The sequence below is a fragment of the Herpailurus yagouaroundi genome, unplaced genomic scaffold (genome assembly GCF_014898765.1).
Source record: "Herpailurus yagouaroundi ecotype Mexico unplaced genomic scaffold, PumYag 28, whole genome shotgun sequence".
Taxonomy (NCBI): Eukaryota; Metazoa; Chordata; class Mammalia; order Carnivora; family Felidae; genus Herpailurus; species Herpailurus yagouaroundi.
In genome coordinates, this window is record NW_024412376.1 from 159,656,934 (window position 1) to 159,674,519 (window position 17,586).

A 17,586-nucleotide genomic window follows, 5' to 3' on the forward strand; every position below is an offset into this window, starting at 1 on the left:
AAAAAAAAAAAAAAAAAAAAAAAAAAAAAAAAAAAAAAAAAAAAAAAGAAATCGCTACCCTTAGGACCTATAACTAACAAATGTTAGTTATTACTTTAAGCCTTTTATTGTTTCATCAGCCCTGTGAGGTGGAATGATGTATTGTTTTCAGTTTTTAAAAGTGATGAGGCTAAAACCTAGCATGCTTCAGTAATTGCCTGATCTCTGGGAGCTCCACATGTCTCAAATGAGCTATAGTGAAGGATTTATGTTTAAAATTTTCTTTTTTTTTTTTTAATTTTTTTTCAACGTTTTTTATTTATTTTTGGGACAGAGAGAAACAGAGCATGAACAGGGGAGGGGCAGAGAGAGAGGGAGACACAGCATCGGAAACAGGCTCCAGGCTCCGAGCCATCAGCCCAGAGCCTGACGCGGGGCTCGAACTCACGGACCGCGAGATCGTGACCTGGCTGAAGTCGGACGCTTAACCGACTGCGCCACCCAGGCGCCCCTATGTTTAAAATTTTCAATTAATCATGGACTGATGCTTTTGCAAAATAAAATAAAGATGAATTACAAAAAAAAATGCACTTAAAAAAGTTTATAAAACGGAAGCTTGATTTTTTTTATTAGCCTCAACAGATACAAAGTAATTCTGCCAAATTGTGATAAAAGTTTCTATAATCTACTCTCACTGCTTCGGGTTAAAGCATCTGTGGCTCACACTTTGAGTAGAGCTGCTATAAACAGTGCTGATGGGCCAGTGCTCAAAAATACGTTCTGTGCCCCTAGGATTAGTGTTCTGTCTCCTTTACATCATTGTTTTTAAAAAAAATTTTTTTCAACGTTTTATTTATTTTTGGGACAGAGAGAGACAGAGCATGAACGGGGGAGGGGCAGAGAGAGAGAGGGAGACACAGAATCGGAAACAGGCTCCAGGCTCCGAGCCATCAGCCCAGAGCCTGACGCGGGGCTCGAACTCACGGACCGCGAGACCGTGAGCTGGCTGAAGTCGGACGCCCAACCGACTGCGCCACCCAGGCGCCCCACATCATTGTTTTTTAGATATAATATCCCTGATCCCAGTTTCCTTATCTATAAATGCACCTATTAACCCAAAGCCCTGTCTACCACAGGATTCTTATGACATCCAGAAGACACCAAGCGGACGTCTGAAAGCTGGAAGGATCAAGCATGAATAATTTTAACATGGAAATGGTTAAACAGATATAACCAGTTGTACTAAAAAAACACTTAGACTTTACACACTGTACTATCCTGGTGAAGTGTCCCAAGCAAGCTAGTTGCAAAAGTCACCCACAGGGACAGAAATACATTGACCTGCCTGTCTATTGAGTTTTTAGCTGTGTCTAGGGTGACTTATATCCAGTTTGCCTGGGGAAATCCTGGGGTTTGCTCATTATAAATAGTGCATCTTTTAAGACACTTAAAAGCGTCCCAAATTTATTAAGGGAGACGGTGGACAAAGGCCCTAAGAATTCAAAAGAGTGAGGAGGTGGGATCTCAGAGATCTTGTGGAGAGTGACTGGCTTCGGTCAGATCAGAAAATTCTACTTAGGTGCTTTTGTGTATTTCCTTCCATTTCATGCATCCCCAGTTTTTGAGTAAATCCCACCTGTCTTAGCTGTGAGCAAACATATTTGAGTCATTTCATGCCACCGGGTTTTGGCACGAACCGTCTCTTGCCTAATGATGCAATGACTTCCGTGCTACCTTCTGACTTCTATTTTCTCCCTCTGAATCCTTTGCTATAAGTTATCAGAGAGATTTCTCTGGTCTTGTCAGTCCCCTACTTAAAACCCATCAATGGCAACCAATTTTTCATAGGATCTATCCAATATATATTTTTAAATGTATTTACATTCAAGTTAGTTAACATAGAGTGTAGTCTTGGCTTTAGGAGTAGAACCCAAGGATTTATATCTTACAAATGACACCCAGTGCTCCTCCCAACGAGTGCCCTCTTCATTCCCGTCATCCATTTAGCCCATGCTCCCACCCACTTGCCCTCTAGCAATCCTCAGTTGGTTCTCTGTATTTAAGAGTCTCTTATGGTTTGTCTCCCTCTTTATTTTTATCTTATTTTTCCTTCCTTTCCGTATGTTCATTTGTTGACTTTCTCAAATTCCACATATGAGTAAAATCATATGATATCTGTTGACTTATTTCACTTAGCATAATACTCTCTAGTTTCATCCTCATTGTTGCAAATGGCAAGATTTCATTCTTTTTCATAGCCGAGTAGTATTCCATTGTGTGTGTGTGTGTGTGTGTGTGTGTGTGTGTGTGTGTGTGTGTACACATCTTCTTTATCCATTCATCTTCTTGATCCATTCATTAGTCAGTCTATCTGATATTTCAACATGCCAAGTCCTCCCTAACTTGGTCATTTCCTTGGTTTCTAACTTTAAGTGCTCTCCCCTTCCTGATTTTCTCTCTATGTTCTATCAAGATGAACTATATAAAATCTCCATGTAAATAGGTAAAGAGCAGTCAAACATCAGCATCCGATATAGTTCAACCTATTGGAGAGATGAAAATGCTTACAGTTTTTCCAAAGGACCACTGTTGGGTCATGTACCCTGCACATGTGTTTCCTTCAACGTTAATTTACCCCACAGAAATGTATTAAGTGCCTAGAATGTGCCAGAGTCCCTTCCAAGAGTTGGGGAGGCAGAGGTGTATAAGTTACACAGAGTCCCTGACTCTTTGCAATGTAGTAGGCGAGGAGGAGGTCGATAAGTATAAACAGTAATACCAGGTGGGGGATAAGAGAGACAAGCAGGGTGGGGGAAGGGGGATGGTGGAGGAGAGTGCAACTTCTAGTTCTGTGCTTGGAGCTCTCTTCCTTCTCATCTCCATTCCCCAGTTTTGTTAATTCTTACCATTCCGGTAGACTATCGCCTCTTTCAGGTGGTGGCCACTCCTTGCTCCACAAGACACCATCCAGATACAGTGGGGCTTATTAATCCCACATACATCATAAGCCTTCCAGAGGCTGATGTCATGATGTCTTCTACCCCCTAAATGTGGTCCACATGAAAGAACATGGATTCAAATTCAGACCCATGTTGAGTTTAGGTCTTTCCTTTTATAGGAGCCTTGGTTTATAGGAGATGTGAATACTCTTTGCTTCGTGAAGTTTCTGTGAATTTCCAGTGAGTGAAAGCACTTTGAGAATTGCAAATTACATTGCTTATTTTATTTTTTTAAACTGATTTCTTTTTTTTTTTAATGTTTATTTATTTTTGAGAGAGAGAGAGAGAGAGACGGTGCACAAGGAGGGGAGGGGCAGAGAGAGAGAGAGGGAGACACAGAATCCGAAGCAGGCTTCAGGCTCTGAGCTGTCCACACAGAGCCTGACATGGGGCTCAAACTCATGAAATCCGAGATCATGACCTGACCTGAAGTCGGAAGCTTAACCGACTGAGCCACCCAGACACCTCAACATTGTTAATTTTAAAGTGCGGTACCCATGTAACTGAGTATTGTTGCCACGTCACTACATGATCAAACCATTGATACTTTGAAAAGAAGCAAGATCATCCCGATAGTAAGAATAGCTTTTAAATAAATGAGTCAGTCATTCAGAAAGAAGTGATCACACAAATGCTATGTGGCAGGCATTGTTCTAGGTAGGGGGCACAAAATCACTTTTTCCTTCATAGAAATCCACTTATTTTTTATTTTGGGGAAAATAATCTGAAAAATAAAAAACAGACTATTACAGTAGGTATTGCAAACACCACGGTATGATAATTTCTAACATCAATTTAGCTTTCCCTAAGCCTTTCTCTTACATTAGCAATAGTATGTAAGGTTTTCCACCAATTAAATCTATCTGAAATCACCAAGTATTAAATTATATGGCCTCAGGAGATATACACATAAGTAGTTTAATACAAAAAAAAAAAAAAAAGCATGGTAAAAAATAACAAAGAATGATCCCCAGGAGAAGTGTCAACTTTTCCACAAGGTTAATTAATCACTGCAAATGAGTGTAACTGAAACAGGCTACAGATTGATGTTGACTGTGAAGTTACAACTTTGAAAATCCCAAGCAGATAACATGTTTTAGCGCTTATAATCACAACACACTCATAAGCAGCAAATCTTTAAGGGTACATATGAATTGAAAGAAAGGAAAGCAAAATAAACACCTAATTTATGTTGAGACTCTTTGGTGTCTGAACGTATTACTCCATGTTGGATCAAGTTTGTGCAATTAAACAACATATTTCATAACATTTTCAACATGGAGATTTTTATTTTCTATCTCGGAGAAGTTACAGGGAAATGTACATCAAATTTTGTGGCCCAAATTCTAGCTTCATTTTTAAATTATGCACAAAGACTTAACTCTGAGAGGTTAGTCCTTTTATATTAAAAAAGGGACGGAATGAAAATGATCATTGAAATGGAAAGAGTGTACGTACGGACTATTATTGGTAATATCCCCCAGTACGGACACATTTTTCTTCAGTAGTCCAGTTTAATCAAATGTTAATAAAACTTACCCAGTAACCTCTGTAAGCAACAGGATTTGCCAAGGGATGGGTATTCTGCTAGTGTCTCTAAAACCTGTGAAAAATCTATTTAAAAAGTGAATTGGTGGAGTATATGACTATTGATTCCAGTACAGGTCATGACCTCATGATGGTTCATGGGATCGAGCCCCACGTCTGGCTCTGTGCTGACAGCACAGAGGCTGCTTGGAATTCCCCCTCCCTCCCTCCAGCTTAAAATAAATAAACATTTTTAAAAAGTGGGATAGTTCTTTTTAGACTCCATGGGAACCAGTCAATGTAGTCAATTCTGCATGGTCTACAGGCAAGAATTACAGATTTAAAATTGGAAGATGGGCTGAGAGTCCCTAACATGTCACATTCAGTACCTGCAAAATATAGAGAATGAGAAGATGATTATAGTCATTTATGCTTTTACTACTCAATGAGGATGTTCACTTATTCTTTTTGTAAATATTTATTTTGAGAGAGAGAGAGAGAGAGAGCGAGCGAGAGGACGTGATGGGGGAGAGGGAGACAGAGAGAGAATCCTAAACAAACTCCACACTCAGCATGAAGTAGAATGTGGGGCTCAATCCCACAACCCTGGGATCATGACCTGAGCCAAAATCAAGTATTGGAAGCTCAAACAACTGAGCCCCCCAGGAGCCCCATCATTTATTCTTAAAAAAAAAAAAATATATATATATATATATATATATATATATATATAGTTGCCACCAAAAGATATCTGTGACCATCCTATCATATGGTGGATCTTTTGACGGGAATGAAAAGATAAATAAAATGTAGTGGCTGAACAAGGTTATAGGTAGATAGAAATTTGGATAAAGAGAATTGTGACAGAGTTGGATAAGAGCTAGGCTGGAGGTTCTAAAGAAGCCCTGAAAAATCAGATTTAGGGATGGACGCATCATGGAAGCTTCCATAAAGGAAGTGATCATGCTTCCCCACGGGCTTTAGACTTTCCTCTAAGTACGAGCCAGTCTTCCTGACATCTCCACCTCATTAACTTATGGGCAGTTCAAACTTAACACAAACATGAGAGATCTCCCTTCCCACGTTGTCCATTCTTCAGTCTTCTCCATCATAGCAAATAAAACCCACTTGTTTCCAACTACCATAGCTGGAAAAATTATGTGTCATTGTTTTTTTTTTCTTTCCCTTCGACTTTACGTTCAATTCAATGGCATATAATAGCTCTAAAACATCTTCTGGATTTGATCTCTCCTTGGCATCTCCAAAGCTCCTGCTACAGAACAGGCCACCCTTCTCTCTCCCAGCAAACTGCAGGGACTGGCCACCAGTCTCCCTACTTCCAGTCTCCACATAACCAACAGACCGCTTTTTATAAAGGGTCCATCGGATTACCTCCCTCTCTTGCTTATAACTCTAATGGTTCCTTTTCACTCTAAGCAAAATCAACCACCTATAATCCAAAGTTACTTGTTAAACCCTTTCACAGATCTTCCAGGAAGTCTTCTCTGAATGGCATCCAGAGAACCGGGTTAGGTGCCCCCACCCCAATTCTCTGCTCCCACAATGCTGTACGCCCACCACAGTCGCTGCACCATCTACACTACACTGCAGTGATCTGTGTGTATTTCTAAGAGGCTGCAAGCTCCTTACATATCTAATACACTGGAAGATTCACGGCAGTAGAAATAACACCATTCCTTTTATATACTGGGTACCAGCATAATGTATGAAACAAACAATGATTATTATTCCTGCACCTGTATATCTGTGGGAGTTTTAAATGATCTCTAACAGGTCACAGTTTCCTTAAATAAAACTCAATAGCTCCATCGTTCTCCATAAAAACCTGGGATTAAAATTTTCATCTGATAAAGTCTTAAAAAATCTTTTCCACTGGCTGAGTGTTCATTCTTTACTCCTTTTTTTGCTTATCATTTCCACTCTAGAATGAAACAAATTTCCTGCCTCCCTTGCAGCTAGGAGCAGCTATAATGCATAAATCCAGACAATAAAATGATAACCATATGCTGCCGGTTGTGTCCATGACCTCTGTCCATTCCTATTCTTTGGGAAGAGAAGACACAAATATCCACATGAAGTGGAGAGGAATTGGAAGGAAACTAATTCTGAATTCAAAACGCTGTCTGTAAATCTCAGAAGGCAAATGCCTCAGTAGATTGAACCATAAAAATAATGATTAAAGGACCAAGATAGGATCTCGGCCATGACAGATATGAGAAGAGAGAAAGATAGAAGTCATTTGGAAGTCTTAAAATTTTGTTTCACATCTGTGAGGAGGATGGAAGTCATATCATAAGGGGCAATGCTTAATTAAAACACCAATATATGTCAACGTATGTTCAAAACTAAGGACTGAGGACACATGCTTATTCTAAGTATTCATCACAGTGAGTCCTAATATTCAAAGCTGGTCTGTTGAAGCGTCCCTCGAATTTCTGACCTTCTGAGTTTTTGTCTTTTTCAGACACGGCCTTAGTTCTGTTTACTCGCAAGGTAGAACCCGACCCGGGAATGTGTGCAGGTAGTTTATTCGGAAAGTAATCCCAGGGAGCAGGAATGAGGATGGGAAAACGAACTCAGAGCATGAATGAAAGCTGATAGGAGGGGTATTTCTGCTGCAGGCAGAGGGGTTTTGATTTGTGGAGACCTCTGAAGGCTCAGTACATCCCAGAATTTCTGCCAGAAGGAAGGGAAGGTGGGGTGACACACCCATTGGCTTCTAACTTGTGTTGGTTGAGGGGTACCTTTCAGGCATTAACAAACCTGCCCTTCTGGGTTGTGCCTTTGCACCGACTCCCCTAGCTTCGGGAAAGCCTGCCTTCAAAAGCAGAGAGTGGCAAGATTGGCATCAGAAGTAGGCCGTTGTCATAACCTGAGCATGAGCTCATGTGGGACCGTCCGCCACTGTGGGTAGACTCGGAGGTGGGCTGAAGGGGCATGCTGTGAGACACAGAGAACATCTGCCACAGGCAGAGATTCCTACCCTTCGGATGGTTCCAAACTCATTTTCTCGTTTTGGGCCTCCAGTAGTACTCCCTAACACTTGGGCAGGCCAGAAATGCATTCTGTCTTCCACACATGTGGCCCCATCAAATCTGGACATGCCCTCCTCCCAACACTGATGCTTCCTGCAAGGGAGACATAATCAGTGTTTGAATATCACAGTTTTGGAGACCTAGCCCCGTCCTCTTCAAAGGTAGAGGACCCACCACTGAAACAAGCTGGGGACTGGAACCTTCCCTCTGCCTCGCTTTCGGCCCCAGAGAGCACCTGTTTTCATCATACACATCATCTTCCTGGAACTTCCCATGTGCCCGACGCTATGCTAAGTTGTTCATAGACATGACCTTATGTAACCCTTCAGCAGCCTTTACAGGGCAGTCATCATGGTCCCCGTTTCATAGCCAAGAAAACTGTGCAAGTCGGTAGGTGGCAGAGTTAGGATCTGAATCCAGTTTATGAAAACTCTAAAAACTGTGGTCTTAGCAACTATACCCTCCTGAGTCTATGTTTATCTTCTCCAATCTCACCCCACTTGGCCTTCACACTGGACCCCAGATTGTGTCCACCAATGAAGCTGAAGGCTGGTTACACTGAGGTCACTGAGGTCTGTGAGAGTCAGCTCTCAACTTCCCTCTGGAATTCCCTCCCCTGTGACAGATGTGTATCTGTTCTCTGACTTGAATGTCCCCAATTAGAGTGACTTCATGGCTTCTCTTAGCAGTGTGTTCCATTGCCTAACTGCTCCCCATGGTCCAACATTTTCCCTGATATTTAGCTTCGATATTCCTCATTGCAGCTTACAGCTTGTTAATTCTCATTCTGCCCTTGTTGATTAATACGAAGACTGATCCCTGCCCTTCTCACAATATCTTTTTTATGAATGTGTCGGCAGAATGATGGCTCCCTTCAGTGGCTGTTCCTCCAGTCTGAGCTGTTCCAATTCTATTAACCTCCCCACAGAGGTCTCACTCTCCAAGCCTGGGACTATTTGTGTCCCTCTCCTCTCAACTGTGTCAATTAGCCTATGTCCTTGGATAATTTATGGTGTCCAAAAGGGAGTCCAGGCCTGGAGAGGCAGCCAACTCCAGGCAGAGACAGGCATGATGCTGTTGAAATTCACTTACTCCTTTTGCAAAGTGATATCTTAATTATTTTTTCCCTGAGGCAGACAGCCAAGATTTCTCCTTCTCAATGTCCTTTTTATGAACTTGAAATTATAGACTGTGGGAGTTGATTTAGACTCTCTGGATCATCTCCCTTATTTGGAAATGAGCACACTGAGGTGTAGAGGAAATGGAGAGTGCCCAAGGCTGCTCCGAGGCTCAGTGATAGAGTGAGAATGAAGACCAGCTCGGCAGTCTTCTGGGGTAATACTCGCTTCAGTGAAACCTTCAGACGAGGCTTGTGGAAAATGCAGTATCCCTGGCTGTACCAAAAGAAATAGGATCTACGAGTGTGGTGTCATTGCCGGCAATGGAGCGAAGAGGTGCATGGAGAAGAGGGGAGCACGGCATTGAATACTGAGAGAAGCAAGGATGGGTATGTGAGTGGTGGCGGAGCCTCATGATGGTGGGAGGAGCTCCTTTGGTGGAGAAATGGGGCCAGGGGCCAATGATGTTGATTTGGGAAGATAAGGAGTACCTATGGAAAGTTATGCAGACTTCTGAGAGGGCTTGAGATGGTGATGGTGACTATAATGGTCAAGAAAACAGACTTTGCAGTGGGCAGACCGTGATTTGAATCCATGGTCGGATGTGTACCAGGTATGTGGGTTTAGTCCATTTACCTAACCTCTCTGAGCTTGTTTGTTCTTCTGTAAACTAACAGTAACAAAAAAGTAGACGTATATTTATAATATATTAATTATATGTCATATCATGTATGTCCACGTATTATACATTTACTATGTTATACATAGTAGATGATGTTATGTGCTGTATTATGTTATGTACTATGAGATAATAATAAAAATTGAAAATAATAAGGGAATCTCCTTCCTAGGCTTTATGTGCTACTTAAATGCGATAGTGACTTAAAATTCTTCATATTATGTCTGGCACATTGTAAATGAGTTACCAATATTAGTTGCCGCCATTGGTGTTTGTTGGTCCTTTTAGCATAGTCATCATCACTATTCCAATGAAGCCAATTCAGACCCTGACTTCATTTCTGGAGTTTTCTACGTGGCCGCCCACCTTCTTGCTTTTAGCAGGTAATACTCTCCTCCTTCCAATCTCTTCCATTTTACAGAAAAAAACACACATCATCAGATGTGAAATAACTAACCCTGCTGTCCTTGTAAGGGACAGATTTTCTAATTCTCTTGCATTCCTCCTAACTTAATTTCACGGGAAGATTTTGGGAGAAATTTCTGTCGAAGGTTCAATATTCTGACACTGCCTCCATCTCGGTGCTTTCTTTGTGATGCTGCTTTCCTTCATGGTAGCTTTCATCGTTTGTGTATTGTCCCACTGCAAGCTATCTTTCTTTCCAGAACATGCTTTCCTAACCGTGGAGATCCTAATTTGCTAGCATCTTTTGCAATACAAACAGACTGACAATGTCTCAAGTCACCAAATCTTCTCTCTGGTTTGCTCACCAGCTTCTTTCTCCCTCAGTCCATTTCTTTTCTCTTGCATTTTCACTGGAAGCAGCAAGAAGAAACCGGGCTATGCCTTCCGTATGTCACTTAGAAATCTCAGCTAAATATCCAAGTTCGTCAGCTCATCACTTGCAAATTCTACTCTCCACGTGGCTGTAGGACACATTCCATGAGGTTTTCTGCTCCATGTAACAAGGAGCACCTTTTATCAGGATTCCAATAACGCATGCCTCTGTTGTCTTCTGAGACCTCATCGTCGGTGACTTTCTTCTTCATATTTCTACCAAGAGTATGTTTAAGCCAATCTATTTTTTTTTCCGATTACACATCTCAATACTTTTATAACCTCTACCCATTTCCGATTCCAAAGCCAATTTCACATTTTTGGGTATTTGCTCTGATAGCACCGCACATTTTTATTTCAAAATCGGTATTAGTTTTGTGGCTGCTGTAACAAACCGTTCCCAAAACAACAGAAGTTTATTCTCAGAGCTGTGGAGGTCAGCTGTATGAAATCCACAGCGAGTTGGGGCGCCTGGGTGGCGCAGTCGGTTAAGCGTCCGACTTCAGCCAGGTCACGATCTCGCGGTCCGTGAGTTCGAGCCCCGCGTCAGGCTCTGGGCTGATGGCTCAGAGCCTGGAGCCTGTTTCCGATGCTGTGTCTCCCTCTCTCTCGGCCCCTCCCCCGTTCATGCTCTGTCTCTCTCTGTCCCAAAAATAAATAAACGTTGAAAAAAAAAATCTTTAAAAAAAAAAGAAATCCACAGCGAGCTGAGCAAAAGCCAATGAGTCCTTAGGGTTGCACGCCTCCACAAGCCTGAGGGAAGAATCTGGTCCATGACTATCATCTCCTGGTGGCGGCCATCATTCCTTCACATGTGGCTCCTTCACTCCGTTTTGTTTCCCTGATCAGATCACCTTATCATTTTCTCTGTGTGTCAACTCTCTCTGCTCCCTTCTTATAAGGATACTTGTGATTTCATTTAAAGTCCACCCGGATAATCCAGGATAATCTCCCCATCTCAAAGCCCTTAATTTAATCACATCCGCAGACATGCTTTTTCCATATGAGGTAACATCTAAAGTTTCCTGGCTTCATCTTTGCACTGTTGGTGGGAATGCAAACTGGTGCAGCCGCTCTGGAAAACAGTGTGGAGGTTCCTGAAAAAATTAAAAATAGATCTACGCTATGAGCAGCAATAGCACTGCTAAGAATTTACCCAAACGATACAGGAGTGCTGATGCATGGGGGCACTTGTACCCCAAAGTTTATAACAGCACTTTAAGCAATAGCCAAATTATGGAAAGAGACTAAATGTCCACCAACTGATGAATGGATAAAGAGGTTGTGGTTTATATATACATGGAATACTACTTGGCAATGAGAAAGAATGAAACATGGCCTTTTGTAGCAATGTGGATGGAACTGGAGAGTGTTATGCTAAGTGAAATAAGCCCTACAGAGAAAGACAGATACCATATGTTTTTACTCTTATGTGGATCCTAAGAAACTTAACAGAAGACCAGGGGGGAGGGGAAGCGGGGAAAAAAGTTACAGAGGGGGAAGGAGGCAAACCATAAGAGACTTTTAAATACTGAGAACAACCTGAGGGTTGATGGAGGGGGTGAGAGGGGAGAGTGGGTAATGGGCATTGAAGAGGGCACCTGTTGGGATGAGTACTGGGTGTTGTATGGAAACCAATTCGACAATAAATTTCGTATTAAAAAAATAAAGTTTCCTGATATCTTTGGGACGATTATTCATCCTATTATAAAACCATACTCAGCCTCAATGAATACAACTTTTTCTTCCAATTTTTTCCACCTCACATTTTTAAAAGAGAAGACAATTATTAACATGAACTCATAAAACTGATACACGCTGTGGTAGCCCTCAGACGTGAATGATTTCATTTGATCCTCAGAATGGCACTTCTAAACTAGTATTTGTATACCCATTTCATGGTTAAAGGCAAAGAATGGTAAATCATGTAACTAATACATGGTGGACCAGTACTAAAACTGGGGTTTGTCAAGTTTTAAAGACTGAGTTTCCCTTGTGTCTAATCGACTGTGTTCCATGAGCTTTGGTATTAGGGCCCTTTGGAGGTTTGAGAGATGTCATCTACGAAGAAAACAAAGAAGGCTTAGAAGTGTAAGCCTTAAGAATGACGAACATTTTTTATTTAGCTTCTTTCAACAATGATGCTGCTGTCATTCATTCTTGGCAGTCTGTTCCATGTGTGTGGCCATGGGCGTACTTTCAGCTGACCACATTGGTCATTGGGCTCTGACCACACGATTCACAGATGGAGTTAGAAGCTCAAAGAAGGCTTCATACATACAGGGCCTTCTCAGAAATATATTCAGTGACCACACCCTATCTATCTTCTTAGGTTTAATGGGCTGAGTTTAGGAAACATCTTGGTCTGGAACTAGCCTTCCATTCCTGCTTAATGATTCACTTTTCCTATCCTAATTGTACTGAAAACAGGACACATGGCTTGGCTTATGTCTGGAATTAAGGTAAAACGTGTTTATATTTAAGTGAAACATGGGTAGAAAGCTTTAAGAGTGGCAAGATAGGTAGAGGTGAAGGGCTAGGATAGGAAAAAGAAATAGATGGGATTTTCATTTCTTTGGGTAGCTTTCAAAAGGAAGTGGTGATGGCGGTTTGTCTCTAAATATGAGTCAGACTTCACTGCTTGAGGATTGCATGATATGAAGAAAAGATGAGACGCTTTTGCTAGGTTGAGGAGCAGGAATGTGTAGTATCTTGGAGAGAACAAGATACAAGGAATACAAGCACAGCTTACTGAGATCACACCCACCAGAGTGAGTCAGTTTAAACTATTTAGCACATGTGATCATTCCATTAAAGATACAAATTGCACAGAATCAGGAGAGGGGCTAGGGGTTTGATTGGCTGCATGCCTACTCTTTGGCCAGGAAGAGGACAAGACAGCTTGGCTGATATGCCCATCAAGACTACATGTAATAGGTAAGAGGTGACTTTTTTTTTTTTAATGTTTACTTATTTAGTTTTGAGAGAGAGAGAGAGAGAGAGAGAGAGAGAGAGCATGAGCAAGGGGAGGAGCAGAGAATTCCATGCAGGTTCTGAGCTTTCAGCACAGAGCCCAGGATGGGGCTCAGTCCCACGAACCATGAGATTACGACCTGAGCCAAAATCCAGACTCAGATGCTTAACCAGCCGAGCCATCCAAGTGTCCCAAGAGGTGGTTTCTTAAAAGAAGTTTTGAAGTGTTACTATTAGAAGCAAAGGGAGAAATCTGACTAGTTGAAAAACAAGGATATACACTGCTGAGAGCTAAAACTCATATAGAAAGCTCAGGCTCTGGAATCAGAATGTGTAAAAATCACTTACGTTCTCGCTGTATAGACCATTGAGAACAAACGCACTTAATAGTGACAAGAAACTAATTAGCCTCTTGTCCCATTTTTAGGAGAAATGCCTTTATTGGTTTAAGTAGGTTACATTAAGGAAGCATCCTTGTATTCCTAGTTTACTAAAAGTTGTTTTCTGAAATGGTCATGAAATATTGCCCAACATATACTTGAAAATGTTGTATTATTCCTTACCATACTATGGACTAAATTTGCTGGAATTTTAGAAAGGAATCGGCATCACACTTGTAAGTGATAGTATCTATAGTTTGACTTTTTCATCTTTAATTATAGGCTCATTTTGTTGTGTTTTCATATAAGATTATTCTGGTTCAGCCTGATAAATTTAGCAGTACCCCTCTATATAGTCTCTGAACCAGTTTAAATGTAGAAATAACCTGTAACATTAACTCAAATGCACAGGGACATAAATATGTGAAATGGAGGCTTTTGGACAGTAATTTGTTTTATGCTTTTTTTCTCTTATTCCATGGTTGTTGGGCACTTTAGGTTTTCTAAATCTTCTCGTGTAAGTTTTGATAATTTACATTTCTTTCAGGGAAAGGATAAATTTTACAAGGGTATACCAAACTATTAGCATAGAGTCATGTAGATCTAAAATGGGGAGAATATTTGAGAAGAAACTTGAAAATGCATTAAATTGGGGGTGGGGTGAAATTGGTAGTGTTTGGATGAGACTGGCAAGATCTGGGTGGGAAAGGCAGGTACAGGAGGGTAACTGAGTTAAGTTAGAAGCTAGCAATAGAATAAAAATGACAGTCAAAGAGAAACACTAAGGGCCAAGAAATAGGAGGCTGAATATCAGCGTTAAATGCAATCAAGGAGATCAGAAGCTAAGAAAGAAGAATGGGGGCCATGTGTGATGGTCGATGGGCAGAATAACAGGTGATCAAGAATCAAGATCCTGGATGCTGGGAAATTTCCAGAGGAATATTTCAGCGCCTTATGGTTCAGATGAACATGGAGAAATGTTATATTAGTCATGGTTCTTTTGATTAAAAAAAATAAAAAACCCACAAGCCTGCTAAGTTAGCCAAAGAAAATGGATTGGCTCATGTGACTCGAAGGTATTCAAGGGTTAAGACTGGGACAAAATTCTCTTCTCTTTCTTCATCTCTTGTCTCAGCTTTCCATTCTATTGGCTCCCATTTCAGGCAGGCTACCTCTGTGAAGTGTTAAAGATAGCTCTAGAAGTTCCAAGATTTCTTGGAACTTCATGTCAGTGTAATACCAGAGGTTGTAGCTATGCCTTCCCCAGATTGTTGCACAAAATTCTTAAAGAGGCTTCCATCAGCTGTGCTTAGTCATGTTACCATCCTTGCATCAGGGATGTGGCCGGGGAGATGGGTATATTCTGCCTGGCCAGGCCTGGTTCCCACATCTAACACTGAAGCAGGAAAATGACTAACTTTAAGGATAAAGAATGGGGGAGGTGGGTCTCCCCAAAAGATAAGTATTTCTCCCCAAATGATTTTAACTGTTTTGATGTATAATTATGCCTTCAAATGTATATGGGGAAAGAAAACAGATGGATAGATGAAACACCAGGGACCCTCCGTAAATTGATTAGTTGAAGGTCTGACAGGGACAAAGTAATTCATAAATAATTCATAACCAGGACATTAAGCTCTATCACAGAATTTCTTGAATTGCCTGGCAAAGGTGTTTGGTATTATTATGCAAGCAATAAAGAACCATGGAAGATATACGAATAGGCACACGTGTTGTGTAATAGGTTGTGTAAAAAGATGGCCAACGATTCCTCCCTTTCCTGTATATGCATGCTGCTCTCTCTTAAGAAGGTAGAGTCTACTTCCCCACAACCTGAATCCCTCTGACCATGAGATTTGCTCTATTTAATGTGATGGAAATGAAGTTCTGGGTCTTCCAAGCCTAGGTCTTTCCAGGACTTCTATTCTTCAGTTTTGCCTGGGGGGAGACCCACGTGCTATGAAAAGTGGGTCAGGATTTCCTGCTGGAGAGAGAAACCACAAGAGAGAGAGCTAGACCAGGAGGCGAGGAATCAAGGTATATATCTGCCAACATCCACCACTAAAATGACAGACAGAAGGGCATCTGTCTTGGGTTTTCCAGCCCCAGTCAAGTTACTCCAGGTGACACCTTGAAAAGAGAGAGACCCAGCTTTCCAAGTCAGTCCCAAGCCATTCATTGCAGCTTAAGCCCCAGCTATCACGGAGCAGAGATGAGCCTGCTGAGCTCTGCTTGAATCCCTGACTCGGGATGATGAATAAACAAAATAGCTATTGTCTTAAGCCACTAGGTTTAGAATTTTTTATGTGGCAATAGATAAATGATACACCACGTGGAGAAAAAAAAAACCCTCAACTAATTATTTAGAACACAACCTAGTTCATTAATTGGAAAGGAAGAGAATAAAGATAGAAAAACAGGATATTTCATTGTCATAGACCTTTATAGGGTGATGAAGTCTTGAACTGGGCCAATACCATGGAAAAGTGAACTGAATGACCTTGGTTCTTCTTTTTTTCTCTTGCCCATGAGAATTTAACCAGGTTGTCTTATCCATGTCTGGATTTTTAATAGCACAAGTTGACTGGGAGATAGTAAGTAACTTGTACAATTCAATGAACCAATGAATGAATTTTTTTTTACCTCTCTGTATCCATTTCAGCATCCTCTAATGGCTGAGAATATAAAAACAAAAGTTAAAAAAATGTACATACACATACACTCACATTTGCTGTGTAAGAGTAGTAATTATTCTTATAAATGTTTTAGTAGGAGTAGATTAAAATTTATAGCAAAAATAAATATAGTAGCCAGATTTGTGGGCTATTAATGTATAAATTATATCTCACTCCTGGGAAACATGGTGCACTATAGGGGCATCGGTGGAAGGATTTAGACCTGTGTCCATATATCTGCTTTCTCACTGCCTAACCATGTGACTTCAGATAAGTCACTCGAATTCTCTGTTCTTCGTTGGTGTAGTGCTGTGTTTTGTGGGACTGTTGAATGCATTAAATGAAGCGCATTGGTAATTGAAACTAGAGATGACTGGCACATTGCTGGCACCTAAAACATATTAGTAGAATGAAATAGGGATTTAACGATGCTATTTTGTGATCTCTAAATTATTATTACAGGTACCTGTTATAGTAATTACGTTGCCAATATATTCTTCCATTTCACCTTTTTACTTTTCACTTAGCTTTTTTCCTTTATTAGCAAGTAAAAGAACCCATTTTTAATTAATTCTTCTGACTACATTTCCATGGTTACCTTAAGTAGCTGAGTAGAATCTTAGACATACGAAATAATGACCCAATTTAAATTGCTATGTTTTTGTAGAGCACTGGAAAAGAGGAAAGCACTTCAAAGTAATTAACATGAACATGGTCAATTACGTTTCTGTATAGGACGCCAACACTTCTGCCTGGAAATTCTGAAATCAGGAATCTCAGGATCCCCAGATGCTAGCACACAATGGAGTCCTAAGGTATCCCCCTCTTTTCTCTCAGATGGTCTTTTAGAGAATTATGAAGTATTAAAAGGTTACAAACTAAGAAAACAGTAGCAAAGAGGGGTAAAAAAGTTCTCCCATCAGGCCAATGGTGGAAGGGTAGGGTCACTGAATGTAGCCTTATTTCTGCTGGCCATGTTTCTTTCCTACCCAAGCTCCAAAGTAAGCGGACTGTGTAAGCGGGAATGAAATACACAACCCCCTTGTGACTGTGAGAGCAGCAAAGCATTCTCCGTTTGTGGTTTTCTTCAAATGAGGCTGCTTGGAATACGTGTTTGAAAACACTGAGACTCTTTATTAATCAAGCACTTCACTAACCCTGCCAGCATAACGTTTCATTGATGTCAAAACTCCCTTAAAAATGGTTTTGGAGCCACTTCTTGTACACAGACTTCAACAGAAGAAATATTTTTGGAATTGTAAATAGAATAATTGAGGCAAATATTTGCCCATTTGGAAAGCTTCTGTAATGGCTTTAATTTTCAGTTGCATTTTAAATACGTAGATCTGGGAATTGGTGGTAG